Source organism: Polypterus senegalus, chromosome 2 (genome assembly GCF_016835505.1).
Source record: "Polypterus senegalus isolate Bchr_013 chromosome 2, ASM1683550v1, whole genome shotgun sequence".
NCBI classification, from domain to species: Eukaryota; Metazoa; Chordata; class Cladistia; order Polypteriformes; family Polypteridae; genus Polypterus; species Polypterus senegalus.
In genome coordinates this window covers 164,243,868-164,253,794 of record NC_053155.1, presented here as the reverse complement: position 1 = coordinate 164,253,794, position 9,927 = coordinate 164,243,868, and the positions used below count along the sequence as shown (strand labels likewise).

Sequence of the window (9,927 nt, the reverse complement as noted above, 5' to 3'; positions counted from 1 at the left end):
ACAATCACCTCCTCTGAAGAATCTTGGTTTATTCCTCACCATCTGGTTCAGCATAATGGTAAGAACCGGGTTGTATTCAATTGCTCCTTTAAATATCATGGACATAGCCTGAATGAATGCCTGCTCCCTGGGCCAGCCCTCAGTCCGTCCCTATTAGGAGTGCTCTTACGTTTTAGGGAACATCCTGTAGCAGTAGGTAGCGACATTAAAGGAATGTTTCACCAAATCCGCCTTTTACCTGCAGATAAACCTCTTCTCCGTTTTGTATGGCGTAATTTGGAAAGTAGCATTTCCCCCCTTATCTATGAATGGCAAGTACTTCCCTTTGGCACCACCTGTAGTCCTTGTTGTGCAATTTTTGCTCTTCAACGACATGTAATGGACAACACTGAATCAGGGGATGAGATCCGATCCTTAGTTGAAAGGAACTTCTATGTAGACAACTATTTACAGAGTCTACCATCAACCCAGAGGGCAAAGCAACTGACAGACAAACTAAGAGATCTTTTGTCAAATGGTGGATTTGACCTTGGTCAATGGACTAGCAATTTTCCCAAGATACTAGAACATCTGCCACAAGAAGCTTGTTCAATCAGTACAGAACTCTGGTTGTCTCAGGATCGATCAGATTCCACAGAATCCACTTTAGGCTTGAAGTGGCATTGTTCCTCAGACACGTTCAAGTACAAGTCTCATCCAGTGCAGAAGACAACTGTTACTATGCACCACATATACAGAGTACTCGCCAGTCAGTATGATCCTTTGGGGTATATTCTTCCATTCACCACACATGCCAAAGTCCTGGTCCAGAAACTGTGGGATAAACAAAGAGATTGGGATGACCCTATGTTGCCTGAAGATCTATTAAGAGCCTGGAATGAATGGGAAGGAGAACTTCACGCTCTGGATAATATTAGTATTCCAAGATGTTATACGCCTGTTGATATGGACTTATTCCCTATTGCCAGACAGATTCACATATTCTGTGATGCCTCTGAACAAGCTTACTGGTCCGTTTCTTACCTAAGAACCGAAGATAAAGATGGTAATATTCATCTTACCTTCATTTTGGCCAGATCTAGAGTTGTACCAAAGCATCGACAAACCATACCAAGACTAGAGCTGTGTGCTGCATTAAATGGAGCACAGGTAGCTAAACTCTTAGAAAATGAGCTTACTTTAACAATAAACCAGGTGGTTCTGTGGTCTGATTCCACAACTGTGCTATCCTGGCTTCAGTCTGAATCCTGCCGCTTTAAAGTATTTGTGGGAACCAGAATAGCCGAAATCCAAGAATTAACAGATCGCCATTCTTGGAGGTACTGTATGTGGACTCCAACAGGAATCCAGCAGATGATATCACACGGGGTTGAACACTAGCTGAATTGTCTGTACCACACAGATGGAATCAAGGCCCATTATTCCTTTATAAACCTGAGTCAGAATGGCCAGTAAGGCCGAATATTACGGTTCCAGAAGTTGAAGCAGAGCAACGGAAGAGTGTCTTCTGTGGTAGTACGGTGACGTCTCCTCTAATTCCTAACCCTAAGGAATACCATACATGGAGGGAACTAGTAGAAGCTGTAGTTCAAAGAAGGGGTGATCAAATCAGTCCTACCGCTGAAGACTATTGAATTTCAGAATTTCTTATCTTTCAAAATTCACAGTTAGACAGTTTTCCTGAGGAATATATGTTGCTGAAGAAAGATATCAATTATAAAGAGACACGGATCACATTTAAAGGTGCACCTCCCAGCATGCACGAGAGTGTCTATTATGGGATGTTAAAAAAGCGAAGAAGGTGCACGAGTGCCGCAATAATCAATTCCGCATTTGTTTAATATAAGTAAGAATCAGCAGTGTACCAAGTTAAGATAAGTGTGCGTTGATAACCAGAGGTGGGTTCGTTTGCATTTTACTTGTATTTTATGTTTTTATATGTTAAGATGTAAAGTTGTTTACATGTACAGATCACGTTATTGATTTGGATTCTATACTGCCAGTAAGCTAGTGCTTAATTCCAGTAATACTGCCATCTAGTGGACTTTGGGTACTTTATCAATAAGTTTTATGTATTCTTTTTTTATTGTAGACCACACATAGATATACACACTTATACCTATTCGAATACAGGTGTATATCTCCAAATAAATGAGTTCAATTTCAATCTAAGCTACTGTGTGGAATTCTCTGCATCATTTGCCAGTGTCCTGATCGACACTCCGGAGTGAACACTATAAGTCCTGAACATACTAAAGATAAAGTGGTCCTTTGCTACAATTTGATACGCGGAAAACGCTGTACTTTCAGGAGTCTGCACGCACCCGAATTTATTTAATTGTTTGTTGTCTTTGTGTGCATTTGTTTGATGTAAGTCATGCTTTGCTGTTTATTTTATTAGAAATATTTTTCTGCAAGTAATTGTAAAGCTCGTAACATTGTTTTACTAAAAAGTTCAGACAACCCTTTATGTCAGTGTGTTCAGTTTAACATTCAAAACTGTATAAGTACATTCAGAAATGTTGCTTTTTTATTAATATTGTAATGACCCAGCAGTCAGCGCTGGCGGCATGGTGCATTGTGGGTAATTCTGTAACGTTCACTGTTTGCGCTGGGCAAGCAAGGCAGTCGATTTCCTTTTGTATTGGGAATGTATATGTGTATTGTGTTGCAGTTGCTTGGGGGGTTTGGGACATTTGTAGCCCAAGTATAATAAGTGTAACAGTTACCATCAATGAGAAAGATTTTTTCAGAAATGACCTTGGCAATGGCCTTGCAATATGTTGAGCTTTGTTTCTGACTATCTGCTCTAATAAAGAGATACAAAAGGACAGAGCTGTGTGTTGCTAGATTTCATCTATGCAATTATTACGGAGACACTCGGAGTCGTGCGGTGTATGGGACACGAGTGCTCGCCTACTTAATGAGCTGGGTACAGCTGCGTGCAGAAAATCTTAAAGTAATCCCTCCTCGATCGCGGGTGTTCCAGAACCCCCCGCGATAGATGAAAATCCGCGAAGTAGAAACCATATGTTTGTATGGTTATTTTTATATATTTTAAGCCCTTATAAACTCTCCCACGCTGTTAACATTATTAGAGCCCTCTAGACATGAAATAACACCCTTTAGTCAAAAGTGTGCTCGACAAGACAGATATCTTCTTTCTCACAATTAAAAGAATGCAAATATATCTCCTCAAAAGAGTGCTTGCATCAGGAGCAGAGAATTTCAGAGTGAGAGAGAGCTCGCTCGCAAAGAAAAGCAAACAATCAAAAAATCAATATGTGTGCTTTTGTGCTTTTAAATATGCCAAAAGCACCGCGATAAAGCGGCATTTATTAGAGGAGCGTTCGTATCGAATAGGCAAACAGCCCCTCTGCTCACACCCCCTCCGTCAGGCACAGAGAATGTCAGGGTGAGATAGAGGCAGAGACAAGCAAACACAAGCACCACGCGGGATGCATATCTTATATCATTGAGGAGTTTTAGTTAATATGTAATACATGCTCTGATTGGGTAGCTTCTAACCCATCCGCCAATAGCGTCCCTTGTATGAAATCAAATGGGCAAACAAACTGAGGAAGCATGTACTATACCATAAATTAAAAGACCCATTGCCCGCAGAAATCCGCGAACCAGCGAAAAATCCGTGATATATATTTAGATATGCTCACATTTAAAATCTGCGATAGAGTGAAGCGGCGAAATAGCGAGAGATTACTGTATTCACTGTTTTGATTCACTCTGATTGGCAGCACGTCATCATAGCCCAACCAGTAAACGCCACTCTGATTGTACCAACTTGAATCTCAATGCATGTGGGAATAATGACAACTTATGAAGCATGGTACTGTCTTGTGTATACACACAATTCACACTGATTCATGTGTTTCAGCCTCTGAAGATGAAGCCAGGTCTGTGGAGCGTGCGGACAGTTCTCAGGGCAGTGAAATGTCCACTCCTTGTGTGTATTTACTTCTCCCCTCGCATCAACCATCCCATTGAACAAAGTTAAAAGTCCATTCAAGATGGTGAATTTCTCACTGCTTCTGAATTGAGCATAAAGGGGAAGGGACAAAAAGAGGGCTTAAGGGTAAAAATGGGATTCAGCCCAAGTGTCCATCACAGCTAAAGGTCATCTTTTTGTTTCCTTTCAATAATTTTGCACCTTTGAATATTCTGTCTTTTTCAGGCCCTCAAACTACAAGCACAGCACCTCGGTGTGGAGATCTGTCGACACCTAGTGAGAATTCATCTCATCTCACTTTAAACAGTCACTTTTTTATTTTATCATCTTTGTGTAAGAACATTCTTTGTGGTTTTTCAGGATCTCGACATGCAGCAGGAGGTTGTCCCATGGATGGCTATCGCTCTAGGTAAAGAAACAGGATAAGGCACAGTATTGGCTGGCTTCTACTGGTTGGTCTCCAGCACATATTGTTCGCCAACCAGTAGGTGTTAGTCTGTTTCCGTGTTATGGTATTATGTCCAAGTGATTTAAAATAAATTTAAATGGTACTAGGTCCAGAGGTAGGTCCAGCAGAGGATACAGACACAGGTCCAGATCACGGCACAGTGGTTCGAGGAACACGGACAGGTCCAGGTCACAGCACGGTGGTTCGAGGCACATGGACAGGTCCAGGTCACAGCACGGTGGTTCGAGGCACACGGACAGATCCAGGTCACGGCACGGTGGTTCGAGGCACACAGACAGGTCCAGGTCACGGCACAGTGTTTCGAGGCACACGGACAGGCATGACGGGTCACACCGTACTGATGCCTACAGATGTGATGAAAGATCCCGGCACAGTGATCTTACCAGCCCCCCCTATGACGGGCCAAGGCATGGTGAGTTGTCCAAAGGCCGCAATTTCATCAAAACACTTTGCAATTCAGTTAGTCGTACTGATGAACCTGTAATTGTTTTAATCACGTTATTTAAGATTATTTCTCTTCTAATCCTGCCCGAATCTGTTAAAGTTTATCATTTGGTAATGTCTAAATTAAACTTTCTGTGGTGCAGATGCAGTGACAGATCTAAAATGGACATTCCCATTGCCTACGGATGGTAAGTATTTGATCTATTGGCAGTGTGAGATGAGCGAGAGAGAGAGTGAGACTTAATACTACAACTTTCTCTCTTTGTCTACTGTTCTCTCGGTCTACACAAACTGCTTTTCAGTTATAGCAGTGGCTTGTTTTTCTACCATCAATTGTAGGGTAGTTTCAATCATGTTATATTATAACATTTGTTTGAACTTTTTTCTTTCTCCAACACTATCTACTGTATTGATAAACACTGAAACTGATTACAAAAATAATTTTGAACCAGCTAGCTAGCCTTGCTATTGTAAGGTAATCATAGTAATCAACAAATGTATTTCAGTGTTTCAGAAAAAGGTCTTAACCCTGCTGTTTGACCTGCGCGATCAGTACAAAAAAGCAGAACCTGCCTCTTCAGCCGTGCACATTTTGAGGATGGAGACTATGGTGGATTTTGAGGCAGAGGAGCAACGCCTCTGTGATGCGCAAGCTTTTGATACCCTGGTAGGTTTTACAAGTCTGAAAATAATGGAGTTTTGCATAACACAATACAATACAGTGCAAAACTGTTTGGTTCCTCTGAGGAGTGTCAGTCAACTTTATAATGGACTTATTCCAACAAGTGCTGCAAATTGCACGTATTGGAGGGAAGAACACCAAGGATTGTGTCCACAAAGTCCTTGACCGGTATGTTTCTACATACAGTATGAATTGTGGGTGGGTGGGTGCTCTGCTTGAACTTTTTTATTCTGGGTGTGGACCAGCATGTTTTCATTTGCCTTTTTCTTGCTTAACCCTTTTGTGCCCCTTGATAAATTTTTTGCATTTCAGTTTTTTATGAAATTTTGAATCTTGGATCTAATAATAGGACTATAATATACTGTAGAAGAAAAAGTTCCATCTTTTATCCTGCAGACATTTTTTGCACCATTTACTCCCATTATAACATTCATTTCTGTTTGCATAAAACAATGTCTGAGTATGTCATAATAGATAAAAATTAAGTGAAATTATAAATTCACAACGCATTGTGGTCTTATAGACCAGCACCAGCTGTTCTGAAAAGAGGGGGCCAACCTAGGGTACACTGATCACACGTCATAAAGCCTTTATACTACATTGATGTTGTTCCTATGTATATCACTCACATTGATTTATAAATGTCTTTTTTTTTTAGGCTCTTCAGTAATGCCCTGATGGCGAGGTTTAATATGAAGGGGAAGGGGAAAAAGGGCAAGAAACCTTTGGAGAACACAAAGGTTTATAGAGCAATACAAGGTAAGCCCATATTTCATGTTGGCTAAGGCAAGAACATTACCCCTTGCCAACCTGTAATAATTTGATTTATAACTTGATTTCTGCCTAATGTCTACTAGCTGTGACTATCTTTAACATTTGCAGACATGGTTTTGTAATAATCCAGTATTGGTAGTGGATGCATAGGCAACCAAGTTTTGCTTTCAAATATGGGGACTTGGTGTATGACTGCAGATTACCTTCATAATTCTAATCACTTGTCTTTTTCTACTCGTGCAGATGGAGTCATGAAATTTGACCCGGCAGCCACAGAGGGCTTTATGGCCTGTATTTGATATAGCGCCTAACTAGAGTTCAAGAACCCCCCTAGGCGCTTTACAACACAACAGTCATTCACCCATTCATACACACATTCATACGCTGGTGATGATAAGCTACTATGTAGCCACAGCTGCCCTGGGGCACACTGACAGAAGTGAGGCTGCCGAACACTGGCACCACCAATCCTTCCGACCACCACCAGCAGGCAAGGTAGGTTAAGTGTCTTGCCCAAGGACACAACAGCTGCATTCTCATGCCGGGAGCCAGGATCGAACCTGCGACCCTCCGATTGCTGGACCATCCGCTCTACCGACTTAGCTTTCCTTTATAAGGATGTGTGCTTCAGAGCATTTAAAGCATGCACCACAAAGATGTGGAGGTCGAGTGGACACACTCATCTCTCAACTCTCATCGATCATGACTGATTAACTTTTTAATTTTTTGTATTCAATATGGTGGATGGAATTAATAAAAATGGAAAGAAATGTGTGATGAGTGAATTGTGATTTTTTTTCTTATTTGAATAAGAATATGATGACTGGAAATGCATGCAAAATGCATACAAAAGTGTAAAGCATTTCCAGTTCAAATCGGCTGCTGAGTCAAACAAAGCTACAGGAAAATAAACTGGTACAGTAAACAGGTCCTCCACCTTCTGGAACTACAATGTACAGAGAATAGAAACAGTAGACCTGTAAAAACAATGTCTTAAATGAGTTTAAATATGTTTAAAATTTATGTCGAGATAACATTTTTTTTAGAATTAGCATAACATGCTATGGTAATTCTAATCCAAACGTCCACATTTGGACCTCACAACGACCTCATTTCGACTAGAATTAGCCCTTATCTGGAGGTCCTGGGGACGTCAATACTTGACGCTCGAATACGCCAAAAAAGACGCCATCTGGCGCCACTATCTGCACCTTCAGAGGACCAAAATGGTACGTGCAAAAATGACGTGGAAAAGACGTTGCTTCAACGTGTCTCTGCGCAGTGGGTATGCAAGCCCTAATTAGGATTTGAAGTCGCGTTAGCGCACCTTATCGCTGTAGCGCAGACAACTGCTTTTACGCTTTGAGCCAAAAGCAGTTCAGCAGATAAGTGACTGACCAAATCGACTGCTGACTGCGCAGATATCAATGACGTCATTACACTAGCATGCCTCAAAATCACGTGACGGGTGCATTTGCAACAAGCCTTGAAGCGGCGCTTCAAGCTCCAGTGCTTCGAAAGCTCGACACAGTGTCGAAACCTCAGTATCGAGAGGCCCAACAGTACTTTTCACGCTGACCGGGATTTATGGAACGGAAGAACATGGAAGTTGGAGTACACACAGATTCCTGCGTCTAGATTTTTCTGTGCCTAAACACATTTCGGCTTTTGTGCTTACGTCATGTTATACTGCGAATTCTACGCACGGCGTTATGCATGAGGCCCCTGGAGTGTCTGCTCATCAAGTGCCGGCCGCTTTACCTGCCTAGGGAGTTTACAGCTTTACACATGGTGGCTGTTTACTCCCCCCTGCAGGCAAACACCAGCACCGCACTTAAGGAACTGTACAGCCTCTTACGGACAAATTAGGACTCATTAGGACGTGATACCTTTGGGACTGGGGTGATGCAAGATGTTTTCCAAAGCCTCGGGACTCTCCCCTGTTCCAGGCTCAGGTTGAAGATGCGCTGTAGAGGAGTCCCCAACTCCAGCGCACAGGCCTTCAGCAGTTGTGGCGATACTCCATCTGGACCCACTGCTTTGCTGGCACAAAGTCTCTTCAGCTCTCTGCTTACCTGGGCTGCTGTAATTGTGGGTAGGGGGAAACTCTTTCCTATGCTGGTATCAGCAGAAGGATGGGAGGAGGGTGCAGTATGCCAAGGTGAGAGTGGGTTAGGGCAGTGGTTTCCAAACTTTATTTTATCACGGCTCCCTTAAAAATATTTGATCATATGGCGCCTCTCTTCCATTTTATAAAATACTACAAACACAAAAATTTTTAGTACTAAAAAATTTATTAAGATAAACTCTTATACACAAGAAAAAACGAATAACAATATTTTATTATTGTCGCTTAATGAGATGGATGTGCTTGCCTATTAGCTCGAAGTTTATCAAATCTCGGTGTCATTGATGAGATAGTTACACGAAGCTCCTTTTCTTACAACCAAACGAGCACGATATTTCGATTTTATTGCAGCTAATGCAGAAAATCCTGTTTCACATAAATAAGATGTTGCGAACGGCAGCAATACTTTTAAAGCTTTATTTGACAAAATATTATATTCACTCTTAATATCTAGCCAAAATTGAATCGGAGATACATTCTGAATTTTTTGTTTTAAAGAAGTATCACAAAATAGTTCAATCAAGTTTTCTTTCTCAATACTTGTTAATTCAAATTCGTCATCTTCTTCGTCGATAAATGGATTCTGTATCCATGCATATTTTGTAAAATCAAGATCATCAAAATAATTCGAAAAATGAATTAACAAACCATCCAAGTGTTCAACAAATAGATTTTTGTTTGCTTCTATATTAACTTAGCATAAATTTAAAAGTGGAAACATGTCGAACCTATTTTTTTCCAAATTTGTCTTCCATATCTCCATTTTTTTAATGAATGCTTTCACTTTATCTTTTTGTATCAATAAATGCATTTGTGGCCCTTGCATCGATTTATTCAAAACACTCAATTTTCCAAATATTTCCACCAAATAGGTAAGTTTAATAATAAAATTATCATCCCTAAACATATTTGCATCCTCATTATGATTTTCTTCGAGAAAAATTGCAATTTCTTCTTTGAGTTCAAGTACCCTCTGAATCACTTTTGCACGAGATAGCCAGCGCACTTCACAATAATACAAAAGTGAGGTGTAAGCAGCTTCCATATCTTCACACAGCTTTGCAAATAACCTAACTTTTAATGGACTGTTTTTTATGTAGTTTACAACTTTCGTTACTTTTGTAAAAACGTAGTTAAGTTCCTCACTCATATTTTTTGATGTGAGAGCTGCTCTGTGGAGCATGTAGTGCGTCCAGAGAACATCGGGTGTTTTCCTTTTAATTAGTGCTTGAAGGCCAGTTTTGTGTCCTGACATTGACTGTGCACCGTCTGTACAAAGCCCAATGCAATTATTCCACAATATGCCGTTTTCATCAAAAAAATTGTCGATTATATTAAAAATTTCACTGGATGTGGCTTTGCCAGGAATGGGTTTGCAAAATAATATATCTTCAACTATATTATTCTCTCAACATATTGAACATATGCAATTAAATGTGCGTCTTTAGCTACATCAGTTGTTT

At 40.7% G+C, this 9,927-nt stretch overlaps 1 long non-coding RNA gene across 1 annotated transcript; it reads left to right on the top strand.

Moving 5' to 3' along the window:
- The first annotated feature begins 4,204 nt into the window (after positions 1-4,204).
- Positions 4,205-4,622, top strand: LOC120524443. The gene is made up of 3 exons (XR_005632796.1): positions 4,205-4,243; positions 4,328-4,376; positions 4,523-4,622. It is a non-coding gene; the product is annotated as an uncharacterized LOC120524443 (long non-coding RNA).
- Positions 4,623-9,927: the final 5,305 nt, after the last annotated feature.